We start from the raw sequence: 22,969 nt of genomic DNA, 5'->3' as shown, positions 1-22,969 counted from the left end.
CGCCGATAGCTTCTCTGCCTTACGTTGTGACCAGGCTGTTCTTTTGCAGATAAGTAAGCCTGGGACCGAGGCTACCCCGATGTAGATTAACCAATTAAGCCTTATTGATAATAGGCTATTATATATACTGTCTATTTGAAAATAGCCGATCAACAAGATCCCAACACATGATACACATCACAACGCGACGCCCATGTGTGCTCAGAAACAAGACAAGACGTAGAGAAATGGGACATTCTGCGTACTGAGTACGCTTTAAATACAGTATATTGATGCCAATACTATTTTACCTGTAACAGTATTTTTACTAGTATTTCTACGTTGTGATATTGCTACTTTTACTCAAGCAACTGAGGTAAACTTTGAGGTCTTGTAATGTGGAGAGAGAGAGAGAGAGAGAGAGAGAGAGAGAGAGAGAGAGAGAGAGAGAGAGAGAGAGAGAGAGAGAGAGAGAGAGAGAGAGAGAGAGAGAGAGAGAGACCTTTGACCGCACTGCGCTGGGTCAATAATAGAGCTAAGTAGTGTGCCCAGGGCTTTGGAGTGTTATTATGGTGCAATGGAGGCTGTTGTATGGACTCTGAAAAGACTTCTGGTGACAGCTTTTGTTTGGCCTTATCTGGCACTTAACATACCCCACATTGACATACTGTTCACTACTTCAAATGGCTGATTGAACACATATCGGAACATGGAATTCTACAATGCAGACCTGGAAAACTTTCCTCCAAACATTTATTTTCCGCTTTTGTTTTTTTCCATGAATCGTTGCCGCCGGGCAAAAAAAAAAACATGATGTATCTCCAAATGTTTTTATTGTTTTTGTACTTTACTTGTATTTTACTGTGTATTATGGACGTACCATTGTGGTCTGTTTTGTAAAGTATGATGTATATGTATGCCTCTTGGCCAGGGTTGCATTCTGAAGCGTGCTATTCCGACGCGCTCAATACCAACCCTGTCCCTAAACTATAAACTAAAACATAATTGCCCAGACGCTTCTTAAACAAAGATGGCGAAAGCAAACATTCTTTGTTCTGTAAGTTACAACTACATAAAATGGTATGGTAGGCCTACAGAACACAGAAGTCCTCAAACCAGAAACCTAAATTAATTTCGCTGCTATGCCACCAAAATGTGGAACGCCCTACCGACGGTCATTCATTTAAGACATGCGAATCCCTTGACTCCCTACGGACGGCTGCAATTCGAAACTGGCCCCCGTGAAATCTGAATCCCCCACCGACCCCTTTTCCCCCTCCTTTTAGATGATGATTTCCTGTTTTTTTTCTCTATATAGAAGTTTATATTTGAGATGGACCCTCTTGTAAACAAGTGTAGTGCTTTATTGAGTCATCCACTCACAGTTAACAGTTATTTTGTATTGAGCTGTGCTTGAAATGTACTGTAATTATGCAAACAGTTAATAAATACGCCAAGCATTCAATCAATAACCCTATAACCCACTAACCCTGTCCCTAACCACAGACAGAAGCCATGTAGTCGCAGTGGCGGTGTGTCGGAAGGCAACTCTGTTCCCCTCGGCCCTCGGTTCCCACTTGAAAAGGAGACTTTGTCTCACTCTCGATGTGTTTTTAACTGCATGGTTAAAGGTGGAATTAAATACAAATGCCCAGAAGAGAAGCAGTGTTGTTTTTGGCAGCACATTTCTATTTTAGTTTAGTCATAGTCTTTGGAATGAAACTTAATTCATGTAGTTTGAAGGGCCTTTCGAACGGGAAGCGAGGAACGCAGGCGTTGTTGCCTGTATCAACGACATGGTCTCCTCTGGGTCTGCTCAAGAGGGGCGCAACAACGCTAGCGTAAAAAAAGAAATTCACAGGACCGCTGGTAACTAAAAAACACATTGCATGGATGCACCTGGAACGTATGCATTGCTCGGTGATGTTTCCCGAGGTCAACGGGGTTTCGGGTCTCTCAACATCATACCCCTCACTCAGGCGACCCAGCCGGGAGTGATCAACTCCCGACTTGCGTCCCAGTAGCTATACCCTCGATCAGTCCATCAGGGAATGAGCGAGGTCACACAATCCGTTGCTCCGGAACTACTCTGCCGGGACTGGGAGAACCAAATTCTGGCACGTGGAAGGACTATAGGCTCTGTGGGTTGACTCCTGGGTCCGGGCCCCTTCCACGTCTCACCAGGTCCACAGGCCTGGGGCGCTAACCCATACTGCTCCCCTCCTCACGGAGGACACAGGCCGGGGCGCTAACCCATACTGCTCCCCTCCTCACGGAGGACACAGGCCGGGGCGCTAACCCATACTGCTCCCCTCCTCACGGAGGACACAGGCCGGGGCGCTAACCCATACTGCTCCCCTCCTCACGGAGGACACAGGCCGGGGCGCTAACCCATACTGCTCCCCTCCTCACGGAGGACACAGGCCGGGGCGCTAACCCATACTGCTCCCCTCCTCACGGAGGACACAGGCCGGGGCGCTAACCCATACTGCTCCCCTCCTCACGGAGGACACAGGCCGGGGCGCTAACCCATACTGCTCCCCTCCTCACGGAGGACACAGGCCGGGGCGCTAACCCATACTGCTCCCCTCCTCACGGAGGACACAGGCCGGGGCGCTAACCCATACTGCTCCCCTCCTCACGGAGGACACAGGCCGGGGCGCTAACCCATACTGCTCCCCTCCTCACGGAGGACACAGGCCGGAGCGCTAACCCATACTGCTCCCCTCCTCACGGAGGACACAGGCCGGGGCGCTAACCCATACTGCTCCCCTCCTCACGGAGGACACAGGCCGGGGCGCTAACCCATACTGCTCCCCTCCTCACGGAGGACACAGGCCGGGGCGCTAACACATACTGCTCCCCTCCTCACGGAGGACACAGGCCGGGGCGCTAACCCATACTGCTCCCCTCCTCACGGAGGACACAGGCCGGGGCGCTAACCCACACTGCTCACCCGGGTGCCGTCTACATTCCGGCTGTCACCCGTCTCTCCGGTGGCCACCAGACCATACCCGGTTGTCACAAAGTCTATTCCTATGAGTCACTATAAGTAATGTCCTACCTACTAGTGGACGCCAGAGATAAGCCCCTGCAGTGACCAGCATGGTGTTTATTTTTCACGACCCGGACCACTCCAGCTCACCGCTCAGAAACGGTCTAATCTGCAGCAGCTGCATTGACTTTTAATCTGTGTGTACTCGTGCAATTAGGGGGCCCCGTCAATTGCCGTGCGTGTTTGCCTATTAAGTCCTCCTGAGAACAAACAATGATTAGCGCGTTAAGGAGAGCGAAAACATCCACCGTTTTTTTACACTCGGGCTGAGATGCAGACGGTGTCAGTGGGCATGTTTATTGATTGTCATTTCATTAGCTAATAAAGTCATGAAGGAAGGAAGGGGTCTTCAACTGTTGTTCAGACCAAGGACCCCTTTAGGTGAGAGGGAGAGAGAGAGAGAGAGAGAGAGAGAGAGAGAGAGAGAGAGAGAGAGAGAGAGAGAGATGAAGCAGGCACTTCCCCCGGCCACTACACACATTGTTGTATATAATTGTGTTGCAGATTTTCTTTTCTTTTTTTTTTTTTTTTTTTTTTTTAAGATATTTTTTTGCGGCTTACGCCTTTTATTGATTTTTGAAGGGACAGACAGTATCCTGACAGGAAACGGGAGAGAGATGGGGGGATGACATGCAGTAAAGGCCGTGTCGGGTCCGGGAGTCGAACCCGCGGCACACTGCGACTGGATTACCAGTCCGGTGCCCAGACCGTTACGCTACGGCCTGGGCCGATTTTCTTTTCTTTCCCCTAGGTTTTATAGATAATTTCATAGGGCTTGTGTGAAAGCGAGTGTCGTGCCTCTCAGACCCATTTGAGCCACGGACCACCGTTTGATGACATTTAGCCTCTCAGACCCATTTGAGCCACGGACCACCATTTGATGACATTTAGCTTCTCAGACCCATTTGAGCCACGGACCACCATTTGATGACGTTTAGCCTCCTAGACCCATTTGAGCCACGGACCACCATTTGATGACATTTAGCCTATCAGACCCATTTGAGCCACGGACCACCATTTGATGACGTTTAGCCTCTCAGATCCCAAACGAACAAATATTTTGTCCTCAATTCCATTCTGTATTGATGTTGGTACCAAACGTTGAATTGTATAGACTTCTTGTAAATCAAGCAATGCAGATGTTTAACAATAATTTAACTATTGACTTGAGAGCGTCAAATTAAACCAAATGGACCCGCCCGGGTCCATTTGGTTTAATTTTACACTCATCTATAAGGGCCCATTTGGTTACCAACTCTCCATAATTTACCAGGGGACCACCTGGGACCCCCTCAGTACACTGATGTACAGTACTAGATTCATGTTAATGTGTGTTAAGACATTTATCCACTTATAAACCCTCTCAGTACTTAGTAAACTTGACCTTTGGCCTTGCACTGTACTGCAGTTGGTCTGCTCTTGTTTCCCTGAGTCTACAACAAACCGCTTTGCCCAAACATAGCCGATCTACAAGCTCACAATTTGTGTCGCAGCGACACTCATGACCCATAAGAATGGGTGTCTCACGCACACGCACGCACGCGCACACACACACACACACACACACACACACACACACACACACACACACACACACACACACACACACACACACACACACACACACACACACACACACACACACACACACACACACACACACACACACACACACACACACACACACACACACACACACACACACACACACACACACACACACAGGTGTTCTGCGTGTCCGTGCTGCAGGTACATGCAGCTTCCTGAAGGGGGGGCCCCACCCCATCACAACATCTCAATGCTTCATGTCACCTGTTCATTTGATACCTAGTTGATGACCAGTGGTGGAGAGTAACCAACTACCGCTATAAGTACATTTACTCCCCGTTGTACTGAAGCACTTCTTTAAACCATTTAGACCTGCGACGATTCTACAAAATGCCTTCTAAGTTTTCTGAAAAACCTCATGTTTCTATGTCAGTGGTTCTCAACCTTTTTCATGTCAAGGACCCCCAGAATTAATTGTATTTGTCCGCTGACCCCCCATCTGAAAATATGTTGTTTCTCAATAGCTAAAGTGTATAGCTATAGGGGCCCCTGGTGTGGCCCCTATAGAGTGGCCCCTGGTGTGGCCCCTGGTGTGTAGCGTGGCCATCATCCCCCGTCTGCCTATAATGAGCCAATTTTAATATAGGATTAATACAAATAAAAACATGTATAGCCTATACATTAACCAATTAAACCCTATTGTATACTTTGTCTATTCGAAAATTCTAATATACAAGCTGAAAACACAAAAGAATGACATTAATTATGATAACTTATTTTGGTAAAGTATATCTATTGCCTACACACTTGTGTACTATTTTGAACACAGGACTTTTACTGGTCTCAACGTATTTCCACACTGCAGTATTTACTCAGGTTAAACAAGCGGAATGCCGCTGCGCTGCGTGTGCTAATCATTGACCCAACAACGGTGGAACAAACAGCGACACCTCCAAGGTGTTCAACTCGTTACAAACAAGACAAAAGCTTCCAATCCAAACTTGTCTGGTATTCAGGAGAAGAAAAAAAGGCCCGGTCCGCTTATAGCTAGCTACCTCGCACCGATCCACATTACTGATTAACAGGGCCTTTAGAAAACAGCCCCCTTGCATGCCAGCTGGAACTTTCCAACAGCAAACGCAAATAATTCAAACTCCTTTTATCTTGTTTACATATCAGATAAGCATTTTCTCCTCCATTCATGTCGAGCAAATATGTTCCCTATTGACCGAGTAGTGGAGCTGCTATTACACGATCGGGGTCATTATTAAATATTGGGTTTTAACCACAAGCTCACGTTCCTTACACTTAACCCATTTTGGGCGGGAACCGCTTTTGGTGTTTTAAGCATTTTAGCTATTGAAAAATAGCAGATCTACAAATAGCAGACCTACAAGCTTGTAGCGCTGCACTCGGTGTATACAAGCTACGAGCTACAAGCTTGTAGGTCTGCTATTTTTGAAAGATCGTGAAAATAGTGCAAATCTTTGAACATATATTCTTTCAGAGTGAACGTTTTTACTTTGCTTCTGGGGGGTTCCCTGGAACAACACATTTTGAAATGGGGGTTGGTGGCCAATTGCATATAATTTCTGGGGTCCTTGATATGAAATAGTTTGATAAAGAAAAGAAACACAGGTTTTTCTGAAAACCGTCATGATTTAGAAGATGTTTTGCATAATCGTTCCCAGGTCAAAAATGGGTTACGGCTAAACACATGGAAAAGTACTGCATTCATTCAACCAGTAATTGTTTTTGATCGATTGAACACTTCATTATATAATGCAAGACATTAAAACTGAAAAGGATAACAGAAACAAATAATATCGTTTCCATTCCAATAATACATGTCCTGAACAAATACAAAAGATTACATAAACCTGTCCCCTTGTCGTTGTCACGGATGCAGACAGAGTTGAACCCAAATGCAAAGTCACAACAAACTAGAGTAGATGATGAAGTATATAATAAAGAATAAGGAGATATCTTACACAGGGGAATGCAGGTAGGAATCAGGCATGAATCAGAATGACATCAAAGTCAACACAGGAACAGGCAGGACATCGACGACAACAGGTTATGAACTGACAATGAGTGTTTGCACTGAGTCCAGTTTTATAGGGAGCAAGTTGATTGGAGAAGTGCTCACTGCTGGGCTAGCCTCGGTACCAGGCTTTCACTTTGTTGGTGCAAAAATTTAAAGCCTGGAGGAACGCATTGGCCGCTCTGGTCTAAAAGTGGGAGTCAACCCTTCCGGGTGGGCGTCGCTCCAAATGATGTGACGTAGCGCTGCACTAGGGGGGAGAGGAGGGGCCGGGGGTGACGGACAGATCGATGAGATCCAATCAGGGTGCGCGTTTTTCTGAGCTGCGACCCTCCCATCTAGGCCAGAAATGTCTAGCGTTAGCTCAGGCTACTGCTGGGCTGTCGAGGTAGTTGATGACAGGTGTGTAACTGGAACTGCGTGTGCTGGAATGGGATATGGGAGTGGCCAGGGTGGGGTCACAGACTGAGGGAGAGACAGACTGTGACAGTGGTCTCCTGATAGATGATTTTATGTTTTATTTCCCAGGCTGGATGGAGTGTATAGTCTATACACAAGAATGCTACGAATGGCACTATACACTGCGGTAGGTGTCGCATGGACCGACCACACCACACCGGAAACCTGGTCCTCTACACAGGGACCTATACCACGGGTCACAGACCAAGTGACCTTCGGGGGACAGAGCGTTCAGTGTGAGTCTTAACCGACCACACGTGTCGGACTATTGGTATGTCGGTCTAACGCAGGGCTGGGCAACTTTGACGATGGCGAGGGCCAATATATTTCCACGCTCACTCCAGAGGGCCACAGTGACCGTGCATATTACTCTCGTAGCAAAAATAGCCGATCTACAAGCCTGGAGCCAGGAGCCAGGAGTCCCCTGTGACGTGTTGGGTGTTGGCTACAGAGCGCACTCTCTCACATCTCATAGATCGGCTATTTTTGATAAATGTTTCCCCCCAGAATAGAGACGCTATGGTTCAAGTGGCTAAATGGATCGGCCTGCTACAAATCTGTTCTCTTTCAGCACAAGAACCTAAAGGCCATACACCCACACACACCCTACACACGCACGCACGCTACACACACACACACCCACCCACCCACACACACACACACACACACACACACACACACACACACACACACCCTGGGAACGTCCTTCACGGGGCGTCCCGTCGGCCAACAGGCACAAAGTGAAAACAGTCTTTCTTGAATCACAGAATGATTGTGATGACGACAACATGTTCATTTCATTCCCTCCTCCTCCTCCTCCTCCTCCTCCTCCTCCTCCAGGAATACAGATAATTACGGCGTTAAGCCAGTCAGCGCGGCGGGAACCCCTTTTGGTGTTTGAAGAATTATCATGTTATACTTTAGATATTGAAAAATAGCAGATATATACAAGCTTGTATAGATCTTCTATTTTTGAAGAAATCGTGAAAAAGTGGCGCAAATCTTTGAATATATATATATATATATATATATATATATATATATATATATATATTCTTTCAAAGTGAACGTTTTTAAGGTTTTTCAGAAAACTGTCATGATTTAGAAGACATTCTGTATAGATTCTGGTCTGCTGGGGTGGGAACAAAACAAAACAAAAATCCTACAGGATACAATGTATAAGTGCTGGTATTCATTTCTACAGTCTATATAGAATCTGATCCTGAATCTGATATATAGAATTCTGACCCCGAATTTTACCTACGACATCATTATTCTGTTGATATACAGGCGTATTGACACGTAGTTTTGACTGTTCAATTTCGCTCGCTCGTAGCCATTACTCTCGACAATTACGCAGCAACAACACCTCTCCTAATCCTGTCGTCCCTTCACAATAATAAAGTGTCTCTCATTTACCACCCAATGCTGCACATTTTACCCAGGTTATTAACAGGATATAGGTGTAACTTTAACATCGTGGGAGAGAGCAAGGCAGTGAGTGAGTGAGAGAGAGAGAGAGGGTCGGGGGTTGAATGACTTCTGGCGGTCAGTCGTAGCTCGGAGGCCCCCCTGAGGGTGGAGGCCCCTTTCAACTGAAACTGGTGAAACATAGCAAAGGCCTCCATATGGCCACACCAGACCTACTGCTGGACAAATGGACTCAAACCCACACTTGTTACAGAGTCCAACTATGTGCTTTTAACCGATTCGGGGCGGGAACCCCTTTTGGTGTTTTAAGGATTATGTTATACTTTAGCTCTTGGAAAATATCAGAAGCTCAAACTAGCTTGTAAATATAGCTTCTATTTTTGAAAATTTGTGAAAATGTGCCGCAAACCTTGGCCAATTACATAATAGTTTCTGGGGACCTTGACAGGAAATAGTTTGAGAACGACTGACATATAAACAAAGGTTTTACAAGACATTTTGTATAGAATCTGGTCTCAGTCCTAAATGGCTATAAATAGTATATTCAAATGTTATAGATACAGATGCAGGGTGAAAGGGTACTGGCGCTTTAACGGTGTTATTTAACACAAACGGCAAACTCCGGTAAAACACTGTTGTTATAAGGAGATGTATAGAGCAGCTGTGGGAGTATACAGCAGCTGCATGTCTCTCAGTGCAGTGACATTCTGGGATCATTTGCCATAATCATATTATAAAAATTATAATTTTCGGCCAAACACGACGAGATTTAGCATTGGGGGGGGTGCGTCAGGTATAGAGGTCAGGAGGTAACAGGGCACACACAAAAAAGTTAACCCATTCTGCACGGGAACCCATTTTGGTGTTAGCATCATGTTATGCTTTAATCGAAGAACCACTGACATTTTTAGAATCTGATCTCAGGTCAGAATGGGTTAATAAGACCAGTGTGTGTCCAGTGGAAACCTCGTATGAATCTGATCTCAGGTCAGAATGGGTTAAAATATGGAGATAAGAGGTTTCTGCCCGACAGCAGCTATGTCTACCTTGTGGCATTGCTACCGTCACTTAACTAAAAATGAAAAAAAAAATGAAAAAAAGAGAGAAAATTGGAGTGCTTCTTGCGCCACTAAAACATCTCTGTGAAAGGGTGGAGCTCTCATGAACTCCCTTACATCACTGCGAAAGGATTTGTGAGCTTTTTTTTTTCATCTTTTTTTTTCATGTGATCTGGCAATTTGATACGGCACGGCCAGGGCCTCGCGCGGGAAAGAGCCAGCTTTCTATCATGTTGCTGCGGAAGGCCAGCCAGGGCTTTTCACTGTGAGAATGAAGGAACATTCAACTTCCTATCACGTCGTTGAGGAGGCCAGGGCCTTTCACTGTGAGAAGAACTTTCACACGAGAGAGAGAGAGAGAGAGAGAGAGAGAGAGAGAGAGAGAGAGAGAGAGAGAGAGAGAGAGAGAGAGAGAGAGAGAGAGAAAATAAGTATGTCGGGAGCGGCTTGTTGTCGGTATCAGCCAGTAACACGCAGGAGTCTCTGTTAAAAAGTCCGTTAAAAAGTCAAAGTCGTGCGATTTCTCACACACGTTACCCGCAGTGACATTTGTTCTCCGCATTTGATCCATCTCTCGGATTGATTGATTGATAATTCCATTAGACAATAAGATGCAAAACAGTACAGAGATACAGTAACGCATACATTTGCCCCAATAGGACATCACCGAAGCATGCATGCGGGCACTCACTGCAGTGAGCCACGCCCGGGAATCATTTGATTAGTTGATTTGACCCCCCTCCCACCAATCCACGCCCATTGATGCTGAGTGCCAAGCAGGGAGGCATTGGGTTCCATTTTTTACAGTCCCTTGGCATAATGACCCGGCCCGGGGGATCGAACCACAACCTCCCAGTTTCAGGGCGGACACTCCAACCACAAGGCCACTGTCCTGTCTGTCTGGCCACTATCAATGCACTACTAGACCTCTGCAGGGAGATGGATGCTGAGGTGGAGCAGCACACCTGTACCATCAGCTCTGAATACTTACGCACGACTTGCTGCCCTCAAGCCGCGCTATACTCGCATACTTCTGCAAAAGGCGAGAGCTAGCTATACCGACTGACTGAGCTACCCGGACACATGCAGGGACTGGGTGTATATAGAGGCAAGATATTTTCTATCATGGCCAGCGGGTTTTCAGGGTTGTGTGTGAGAAACGACACGTTTTCACACGGGGAGTCATAGAAAGTACACATCCTGCATTGTTGAGGGAACGTGGCTCATCCGCGGTGAGGAGTGATGTCTGCGGGCGCGTTCAACGGAAAAGGACGATGATGATGATGATGATGATGTACAGGATGGGATATCTACTGATGTAACTCATGGCATCATCGCCGCCGCCAGCGGCCAAACCCCGTATCTCCACATTTCAACATGTGTTTTGCAACGGTGTTTCGCCCCAAAAGTAGCGAAAATAGCAGATCTTCAAGCTCACAAAAATGCTCTTTTTTGTGATTGATAAATCACTTACAGCGCTAGCATGTATTGACAAATTGTGATATAATTCACGCCAGCATTTTCAGCCCTAGACCTGGATGTTGTGAACTTATGTCGGGTCGCCCGGTTTGCCGCGGGTGCTGCTTCTGCATTCTGACCTGAGATCAGATTCATACGAGGTTTCCACTGGGACACACACTGGTCTGATTAACCCATTCTGACCTGAGATCAGATTCTAAAAATGTCAGTCGCTCTTCGATTTAAAAGAAATCACACACGTGTGAACTGAGTGGTGCAATCCCCCCCCCCCCCCTCTCTCTCTCTCTCTCTCTCTCTCTCTCATTAGAGACACTACCCCTCTCACTGTTTCTGGCGCCCCCTACTGCTATTATTAAGTCACATACTCGTGCTCTCACAGACAGACACACACACACACACACACACACACACACACACACACACACACACAAACAGGTACAAGGACATTGCAAGCTGGTTGTAGGAGTGGTTGCACCACTCAAAAATAGCAGACCTACAAGCTCGTATCGCGCCACTCGGTGGCACGATATGAGCTTGTAGATCTGCTATTTTTCAATAGCTAAAGCATAACATGATGCTGACACCAAAATGGGTGCCCGGTCAGAATGGGTTAATGGAAGTAGCATTATGGCTTGATCGATCAGAAGCGCAATTGCCATTGATCTACGGCAATGGCGCTGAGGGTTTTATTAAATAATGAGATTTGATTGACGTAGATCTGGGCCAATGGAGGTATAAGTGTTAAGTGTGTCAGTGTGTGTGTGTGTTTGATCAGTTTCTGGCCTCCCTAGTTATTCCTTCCGTTCCCTGAAAAGTAAAGGGTTTGGACATACGAGGTTTCAACCTGACACTGGCAACCCTACACGCTGCTGTTCAGGACGAGAAGAGAAGCACATCACAGGATGTGAAAACAGGAAGAACGGCCTCCATGACAGCTGATTTGTCTTTGGCTTTTTTTTTTCAAGTGCGCTTACCTCCTATTTTGGATTTCCGTTTAGTCCCACTATATTCCCTGGTGAGCCTATACGGCTGTCAGCGGGGCTAATCTCACACGGTCAACACCGGCCCGGCGGCCTTGTGGTCAGAGAGTGTCCGTCCGCCCTGAGACTGTGGGGAGGCCGTGGGGGTTCGGTCATACCAAAGACTACACTGTACAAACGGGACCCGGTGGCTCCCTGCTTGGCACTCGGAATCAAGAGTTGTGTCTGGGGTTAAGTCCCACTGAATATACACTAGCGTCCAGGAAGTGTGTGTGTGTGTGTGTGTGTGTGTCTGTGTGCGTGCCGCGTGCGTGCGCGCGACAGACAGACAGACAGACAGACAGACAGACAGACAGACAGACAGACAGACAGACAGACAGACAGACAGACAGACAGACAGACAGACAGACAGACAGACAGACAGACAGACAGACAGACAGACAGACAGACAGACAGACAGACAGACAGACAGACAGACAGACAGACAGACAGACAGACAGACAGACAGACAGACAGACAGACAGACAGACAGACAGACAGACAGACAGACACAGACAGACAGACAGACAGACAGACAGACAGACAGACAGACAGACAGACAGACAGACAGACAGACAGACAGACAGACAGACAGAGGCACAGACCTCGCGGATGCAGTTATATCAAGTTAACCGGGGGGGGGGGGAAAACTGGCACAAGACAGACGCAATTATTTTATGGAACACGCAAACTTCTGCCAAAAAAATAACTTCATGTTTAGTATCAAAGTCAACGCTGCAGACATCCCCCGATCTCATCTCCCGTGGACATAGTCTGGACTATAGTCGGGACAAGATAAGTCTCTGTGTTCAGGTCAGTATACACTGATAGAGGTGTGACAGTTAATCAAAGTAATCGACTCAATAGGAATGCAAAGGACGGTGTAAAGAAATACACAGTTTTCTGAAAAACCTATGTTTCTATATCAGTGGTGCTCAAACAAATTCATGTCAAGGGCCCCAAATATATATATATATGACATTGGCCGCCAACCCCCATGTGAAAACATGTTGTTCCAGGGACCCTCCCAGTAGAAAAGATTTGAGTTAAAATGTTCACTCTGTAATAATATATATTCAAAGTATATTCAAAGATTTCAGGCACATTTTCAAAAATAGCAGACCTACAAGCTCGTAGCACGGCACTCGGTGCCGCGCTATGAGCTTGTAGATCTGCTATTTTTCAACAGCTAAACTGCTAAAGCATAACATAATGCTTACAACATCAAAAGGGGTCCCCGCCTAGAATGGGTTAAACTGTCTTCTAACCATATGGCATGCTTCAAATAAATGAAAAGAAGACAATGACGTAATCAATTAATAATCAATCCCTATTATTTTGGGGGCGAAGAGTTTCTAACAACAAAAGCAAATTAATCTTTAACCCATTCTGGACGGCGGAACCCCTTTTGGTGTTTTAAAGCATTATGTTATGCTTTAGCTATTGAAAAATAGCAGATCTACAAGCTCATAGTGCGGCACTGAGTGCCGTGCTACGAGCTTGTGGATCTGCTATTTTTTTTTAATCGTGAAAATGTGGCGCAGATCTCTGAATATAATCTTTCAGAGCGAACGTTTTAAACTAAAATCTTTGCTTCTGGGGAGGTCTCTGGAACAACATATTTTCAGATGGGGGTCGGCGGCCAATTACATATATTTTTTGGGGGCATTGATTGATTTGGAAGACATTTGTAGAATCTGCAGGTGTCAGGTCTAACTGGGGTTAAGCTCGAAACGCACTTTTTGAGTGTTGTGATCTGTTTTTCAAGACACCGCTGTGAAGGATACAATTGGACTTAAGTGGCTAATTGATTGCTTAACAAATTTAAAAAATATATATGCATTTAAAAAAGTGCGTCTCAGAAAAGAGCAATCTATAGACTAATGGCTAAGAAAATGATTAGGCCTAAAAGTTGCCATACACCGCTGAATCCCAGTGTGATTTTAACGTACAGTTCCCACAGCTAAAAACACAATGCTTGACCTTTGGCTGCCAACCTTCTGTAAGAACTTGAATGAGATTTTGATAGCTGTGATTTATAAAGTAATAACGTTTATTTTGTAATGGAACAAGTTGTTGGCCCCTAACCAGGCAGACAGCTACCAGTTGGCCCAGTACAGTACAGTACAATACAGTACAGCACAGCACAGCACTGTACTGTACTGTACTGTACTGTACTGTACTGTACTGTACTGTACTGTACTGTACAATCCCTCCTCCCTGGCCTATGTGTGTCTGTGTGTTAGGCTGTGCAACAGTGACACTCGGTGGTGAACAAACGCTATACGCTATTTTCGTGCTCGGACAGACAGACCCATGGACACAGGTACACAGGGACCCAGGGACAGACTCAGGGACACACTCAGAGACACAGGGACAGTCTCAGGGACACAGGGACAGACTCAGGGACACAGGGACAGTCTCAGGGACCCAGGGACAGACTCAGGGACACAGGGACAGTCTCAGGGACACAGGGACAGACTCAGGGACAGACTCAGGGACACAGGGACAGTCTCAGGGACCCAGGGACAGACTCAGGGACACAGGGACAGTCTCAGGGACACAGGGACAGACTCAGGGACAGACTCAGGGACACAGGGACAGACTCAGGGACACAGGGACAGACCCAGGGACACAGGGACAGACTCAGGGACCCAGGGACAGTCTCAGGGACACAGGGACAGACTCAGGGACAGACTCAGGGACACAGGGACAGACCCAGGGACACAGGGACAGACTCAGGGACACAGGGACAGTCTCAGGGACAGACTCAGGGACAGTCTCAGGGACACAGGGACAGTCTCAGGGACAGACTCAGGGACACAGGGACAGTCTCAGGGACACAGGGACAGACTCAGGGACAGTCTCAGGGACACAGGGACAGACTCAGGGAAACAGGGACAGACTCAGGGACACAGGGACAGACTCAGGGACACAGGGACAGACTCAGGGACCGAGGGACAGACTCAGGGACACAGGGACAGACCCAGGGACACAGGGACAGACTCAGGGACACAGGGACAGACTCAGGGACCGAGGGACAGACTCAGGGACACAGGGACAGACCCAGGGACCCAGGGACAGACTCAGGGGACAGTGGTTGCACCACTCAATAAATAATAGAAAATAGAAAGATACAAAACTAGAACTGCACTCTGTCGAGTGCATACTTGCTTGTTGCACACTAGCAGGCCATAAATGGCCAACTAGTGCGCAAGAAGAGCGCGCAAGTACTTTTGACCGTTATAAACTGTCACTTTTGATGCGTATGCACCGTCCCAGCAATTGTGCCTGATACGGCAGTGGTGCCAGATTACATACATGTATACACAGGAGCATTACCTTTAATCCTCCCAACACTAAAACATATCGTCATTGCGTCACCATCGAAAACCAATTACACTCTGGCATTGGGTCCTTTAATCCAGCGGTTCCCAACGTGGGGTCCGCGGACCCCTAGGGGTACGCGACGCATAGCCAGGGGGTACCCAAGCCCCCTCAAAAAAAAAAAAAAAAAAAAAAAAGGTTTTTCTTTTTTTTCTTTTTTTTTTTTGAGGGGGCTTGTGAATCATGGTGTGTGTGTGTGATATGAAATGTCCAGTACCTCCCCAGTGCCTCCCCAAGTGCCACCCCAGTGTCTTCCCTGCAGTGTCTGCCCAGTGCCTCCCCAGTGTCTGCCCAGTGGCTCCCCAATGTCTCCCCAGTGGCTGCAGTTTCTCCCCAGTGCCTCCCCAGTGCCTTCCCAGTGCCTCCTGCAGTGTCCCCTCAGTGCTTCCCCAGTGCCTCCCCAGTGTCCCCCTGAGTGCCTCCCCAGTGTCCCCCCAGTGCCTCCCCAGTGTCCCCCTGAGTGCCTCCCCAGTGTCTCCCCAGTGTCTCCCCAGTGCCTCCCCAGTGTCTCCCCAGTGCCTCCCCAGTGTCTCCCCAGTGTCCCCTCAGTGCCTCCCCAGTGTCCCCCTGAGTGCCTCCCCATGCTCCCCAGTGTCCCCCTGAGTGCCTCCCCATGCTCCCCAGTGCCTCCCCAGTGTCTCCCCAGTGCCTTCCCAGTGCCTCCCCAGTGTCCCCCTGAGTGCCTCCCCAGTGACCAGCCGAGTGCCTCCCCAGTGCCTACCCAGTGTCCCCCTGAGTGCCTCCCCATGCTCCCCAGTGTCTCCCCAGTGCCTCCCCAGTGCCTCCCCAGTGTCCCCTCAGTGCCTTCCCAGTGCCTCCCCAGTGTCCCCTCAGTGCCTTCCCAGTGCCTCCCCAGTGTCCACTCAGTGCCTCCCCAGTGTCCCCCTGAGTGCCTCCCCAGTGTCCCCCCCCGAGTGCCTCCCCAGTGCCTCCCTGAGTGCCTCCCGAGTGTCTCCCCAGTGCCTCCCCAGTGCCTCCCCAGTGCCTCCCCAGTGCCTGCCCAGTGTCCCCCCAGTGTCTCCAATAGCAATACAAGAGCAATAATACAAATCAATCTTAATTTATTAATCTTATTCATTAATTATTGAATCAAATTAATTAATTAATCAAAATGTTCGACGCAAGAAGGCCCCCCTGCGGCCTGCGCCCAGCACCATGCCAAAGCTTTTTCCTGCAGGAAACACTGCTTGTGGTTGTAAATATATTGTTATCTGTGTTGCGAGGATGAGGGGGTACCTGGAAAAATATCTACCGCAAAAGGGGTACCTGGTCCAAAAAAGGTTGGGAACCCCTGTTTAATCCACATATTTCTTACGTCATCATTGAGAGCTAGTTATACATATACTATATATATGCTGGGACCAGATTACATACATGACCATATTTCTTACGTCATCATTGAGAGCTAGTCATACATATACTATATATTATGTAATTTGTAAGTTGATTAGTGGTATACTGTAGTGACTTTGCGCCAAAAACCGTCCCAGCCAACCCGCCACTTTTGATGCGTATGCAAATAAAACAGCAAATTTGTGCCTGATTAGCTGGGACCAGATTACATACATGACCATATTTCTTACGTCATCATTGAGAGCTAGTCATACATATACTACATATATAATTTGTAAGTTGATTAGCGGTATACTGTGGTTACTTTGCGCCAAAAACCGTCCCAGCCAACCCGCCACTTTTGATGCCTATGAAAATAAAACAGCAAATTTGTGCCTGATTTGCTGGGACCAGATTACATACATGACCATATTTATTACGTCATCATTGAGAGCTAGTCATACATATACACACACCATGTACTCTGGTCCCAGCAAATCAGGCACAATTTGCTATTTTATTTTACAGATTATATATATAGTATTATGTATGACTAGCTCTCAATGATGACGTAAGAAATATGGTCATGTATGTAATCTGGTCCCGCAGCAAATCAGGCACACATTTGCTGTTTTATTTGCATACGCATCAAAAGTGGCGGGTTGGCTGCGACGGTGCATACGGACCGGGCGAGGATATTACTTGCGCGCTCTGCTTGCGCAAGTAATAAATCATGTGGGGGTCCCGAGTCCAGGCCCACAGGTTCAGAACCACTGTACATGTCTGATGTCATAGAAGATGATGTCACAGCCTGGTGATCCACACAGTTCCCACGTGGATCCTAATTAGGGATGCACCGATCCGATACTCGTATCGGAGATCGGCGCCGATCCAGGCTAAAATTCTAGATCGGATATCGGATCGGTGGCCGATCCATTATCCGATCCGATAATTATGTGTAATTACAGTATGAAAACAACTCTACCTCCTCTGTGACACAGCAGTGTAGTATTGACAGTATAACATGTGGAATGCAGCCAGGCTAGCCTGCGCACACATTAACCTGGTCCAATTGTTGCACTGTTATTTAATAAATAATTCAGTGCATTTATATCTGTGTTTGTTACATTTTGTTTTACAAAGTTGGGAAAGTAATGTTTAAGTCAAGCCTTGATGTTGCCTTACACAAAATAATGATTCCAGACTCCACACAGTGAGGCATACAGCATAATAGGTTATTACGTTTCTTTGTGGGGGGTATCGGATCGGTACTCTGTATCGGCAGATACTGGACCCCCATGTATCGAAATTGGTATCGAATGCCAAAAAGCCGGATCGGTGCATCCCTAATCCTAATATTCAATGATTCCTGTTTTACATCTGATATTATACTCCTCCCTACACTCAAAAGGCACTACATAAATACATTATTATATTGCCGGATATGGCTGCCTTGACCACTAAACCATGGATGGAGACATAAGAGATTAACCCATTTTGACCGATAATTAAAAATAAAAAACCTTCTAAATCCTGACAGTTTTCTGAAAAACCTATGTTTCTGTATCAGTGGTGCTCAATATAGTCAAGGACCCCAAAAATTATATGTAATTGGCCGCCGACCTCCATCTGAAAATATGTTGTTCCAGTTTCCCCCCAGAAACTGGAAAAATGTTCGCTCTGAAATAATATATATTCAAAGATTTGCGCCACATTTGCACGATTAAAAATAAATAAATAGCAGACCTACAAGGTCGTAGCGCGGCACTCGCACTATGAGCTTGTAGATCTGCTATTTGTCAATAGCTAAAGTATAAGAAAATGCTTAAAACACCAAAAGGGGTTCCCGTTCAGAATGGGTTAATTTTGACATTCTGTGGCTGGACATTGGGAGCATGACCTCAGAGTGGAGGTTGGAGCGCTCGCTCGCTGATGGAGAGACTGGGGTTTCTCTCACTGGGTATTTGGAGACGCAATTCCTCCAGTGATCTGCATGGAGACACTTCAGTAGTGTACATTTACTCCAGTACTGTATTTAAGTAACATTTTAAGGTACTTATATTTACACAATTGTTTGACAGCTTAACTTACTTCATAGATTGCATATTAATACAAGAACCACTAATAATGCATGCATGCATGGATGAATGAATGAATGAATGAATGAATGGATGGATGTGTGGATGAATGCATGAATGCATGAATGAATGCATGCATGAATGAATGAATGAATGAATGAATGAATGAATGAATGAATTATTTTCTGTGTCTGACTGCCTTTTACAGTCCATCCCTTACGGGATTATTCAAACACAATTCGCAGTACAATACATTTCCTGTGCCTTACTGTACTTACTGTAAGCTCTGGTTTATATACAGTAAGCCCTATAGTTTATACTTTCTAGCTTACCTATACAAGCGAGCGTTCATGGAGATCGGCTGTTTTGTCCAGTAAAAATTGTGTTTGACTTTTACTTCACGTACTGTAAGTAACATGAAGAGTAATATTGTTCCATCAGTGCAGTAGCCTGTAGCTAACGGTCTGTGTTGAGCGGTCAGGAGAAGCTAAGTGCCGGTAAGACCAGTATCGTGTTGAGCTCCAGCCTCGGCAGCAACAGAAAGGCCTGACATTGAAGAGCAAATTAGCGGCCCGCGGGCCATCTGCGGCCCACGGAGCGCCCCCTTGTGGCCCACAGAAGAATTGCCAAAAAAAAAGATATAAATGGCTTTAAATGGGGGTCAGTAGCCTCTGAATGTCAAACTGGGGGTCCTTTTCAAATGGGGTCTTGAAAATAAATAAATTTTCAAGGCAAGACCTCGACCTCGCGCGTGCCACGAGGCCCCCAGCATGGTACCCTAGTCAAAATATGGCCCTCGAGGAAAATGAATTGGGGAACCCTGTCCTAAACCAAAGCCCTGTCATCGTGTCCCGTGCACCACCTCATCACATCCGCACTAGCTGTTACCAAGGCTGTGGCAATCACTACACGCCACGCAGGGAGAAGATAAACACACAAATATAACGAAGCTGTTAACCCCAAGGCTATCGCAATCACTACACCACACAGGGGGAAAACACACACATATAACCAAAGCTGACCATGATTCGTGTTGTTAGTCCTGCCAGTGGCGTGCACAGATAGACACTAGGGGGTGCTAGAGCACCTGCCCTTTTCCCATCTGGACAGCCCTTTTTTTTTTTGTACAGTGTACACTGTACAGTATGTGACATTGAATCAATTCTTGATAAAAAGCTTCGAATACCTTATTTAGGCCCCAAAATCTGTAAATCTCACACTATTATTAAGGCAACCGGCCGGTTCCAGGCGCCGCACAAGGTGACCTTTTTCTTCACTTGCTCCTCTAAATGTCTGTGCACGCCACTGAGTCCTGCTATATTTATGCCCCAGTTATTGGTAGCAGACATATAACTTTTACATTTCCTTGGTACAAAAGCTATTTTCTTTTGCCAAATAATTATGCTACGTCGTAGGCTACAATAATTCGTGAAAATGGCTGATCTACAAGGCAAGCTAACAAGCTCACAATGCGGTGTGAGCGTGCATAATTATTGTTCGTCTTGATTGTAAAGCACTGTGGAGCCACTCCTGTTTCTCCAAATGTGCTATATCGATTAAGGTGAGTTGACTTGACGATTGGCTATTTTGAAGTTGTTTTTTTGGTCCGTTTTTAACAATAATATACAATGAACGGCCCAAAATAGAGACGCCAGCCGTTAGAACAGTGGAAAGTGAACGTTGACCCTAATTTAAGTAACTTTACACTTCGGTGCGTTCTTCCAGAGCCAACCTCTTCTCTCCCATTCCTACAATGTCTGTTTAAATGAAGAGAAAATGCTACAGATCCAGTACAGTCCACAAATGTAAACAAGAAAACCTATCAAAACACGAAACAAAACCACCATCGATCTGTCAGAACCCCCTCTTAACGCAACAGGGGGAGAGAAAAAAAGTATCCCAGCACCTCTCAGTCCACGCTTCTCAGAAAACAAAACTAATTGGGACTTATTTTTTCTTCTCCTTTTCTCTTTTGGTTATTTTTCTTTTGCGGTTTTTCTTTTTCGGCCCAGCATTTCAAATTCAGATTTATGTCGCATTCTGATGCGCTTGGTGGAGATTTTTCCACGACTTGGACGAGCGAGGGAAAACACGTCACGTTTACGGGAGCGGCCCCGGCTCGGCCGGCCGCTCGGCCACCAAAACAAACATCCCCACTTTGAGGTCATTGTTGCTGTTGGACGCGGCGCGGCCGAAACGTGTCAGGATAGCAGCTTACGGGATTATGGAGTGGTCCGCAGAGCGGGGTGAGTTCCTGGTGGCTTCGTCGGCTTGTCTTTTGCAGGGGCTTTAATTTATCATCGCCATAACCCGGCCTGCTCTAACACATGTCGTAAAACAAAAAGAAAAGCTCTGTTTTCAGTTCGCTCAGAAGGAACGGGGGCAAGGTGCGCAAGGCTAGAGCGCCTTTTTCACAGCCCAGAGAGAGGCTACTATAGGCCTACAGTATATGAATGTTGATAACTCTTGACAGTGTGTACCTTGTTGCTAAATTGTATTTTTTATTATATACTTAGTTATATATACTAGTCTAGTTTTATCTATGCACTGGGCAGGAGCCTGTACAAAAACATGTAACAGACGCCAGACAAACTGCAATAGGGCCTACGCATTCAAATACTTGCAGTGGAGTACAAGAGATATGATGCCAAGTTGTTTGTGAGACTATTGCCTCGCACGCACGCACGCACGCACGCACACATGCACGCACGCACGCACGCACGCATGCACGCACGCAGTTTGTAAAAAACAAAAAATCCCACATTTCGGCCAATCACTTTCTGTCCTCACTTTTTATCCTCACTATTTAAGCCCTCAGCCAATCAAATCTCACGCACACACGTGCACGCGCGCACACACACACACACACACACACACACACACACACACACACACACACACACACACACACACACACACACACACCACAGGAAAGTATACAGTTCAATACAAGGTCTGCCTATTGACGCAGCATCCATATTCCATTGACCATAAACATCAGATCTACAAGCTCACTGCAGTCACGACACATGGCAATGCAACGTGTTGTGAAGCCGTTATTGGAGTTCACATTATGGCTGCAAATCGATCACCCGACTTCATGCCTTCAGGATCCAGGAGAATACCTGTAGCTTCTGTAGTTCCAACCTCTCTGTTTCAGTCCATTTCCACCAGGAGACTAGAACAATATGTTGATAAATGATAATGTATCTCTTCCTAGTAGGTCACTCAGATGTGAACATGATTACACTGACTGATATTAAAGGTGCTCTGCACTATACTTCAGGCTGCACACTATAGCTCTTTTCACCCCCAATCTGATCACTTGCTGGAACTTTTATCTACTTCCCCCTGCATTTCCTGTTGCTCGTTACATCACTTCCTGGTTATCACCAAGGACTGTCTAAAGAGGACGGGAAGCGAAGACCGTACGGGCGCTGCCATGTTGCTCCATGGTGCTCCATGGAAGGAAAGAAACATGCGCAGTGGGCTTTATGCAGCCAACACTTCCTCCTTCAGCTTCCTTGGTCTGCAACTGCGCATGTTTCTTTCCTTCCATGGAGCACCATGTGAGCAACATGGCGTCGCACGTACGGTCTTCGCTTCTTGTCCTCTTTAGACAGTCCTTGGTTATCACCAAGGTTAATTAAATAAGGCTAGGAAGCGAAGACCGTACGGTGGACTCCATTTTGCTCCCTGGAAGGAAAGAAACAAGCAATTGAGACCAAGGAAGCTGCATATAGCCCATTGCTCATGTTTCTTTCCTTCCAGGGAGCAACATGGAGTCCACCGTACGTTCTTCGCTTCCTGCGTCCTCATTTAATAGTCCTTGGTTATCTCTTGCTGCTTTCTGTCACAGCTTCCCCTAATGGGCAGTACCTGAAAGCAACATTTCCTGAAAAGTAAAATCTTTGGTGGGCATACAAGGTTTCCACTCAACAGCGATGGTATACTAACAAAAATTCTATTTCAAATACTACAGTTTACAGATTGCAGTAACAAATATTTCTGCACGCAGTTCAGTTTCATCTCGTCGTACTACAGAATGCATGCGACTGTACGGCTATAACTGGAATGTAAAAGAATATTGGCAAAGGATG

The sequence above is a fragment of the Protomyctophum parallelum genome, assembly GCF_964188405.1.
Source record: "Protomyctophum parallelum genome assembly, chromosome: 20".
NCBI lineage: Eukaryota > Metazoa > Chordata > Actinopteri > Myctophiformes > Myctophidae > Protomyctophum > Protomyctophum parallelum.
This window is presented reverse-complemented; position numbering follows the sequence as displayed.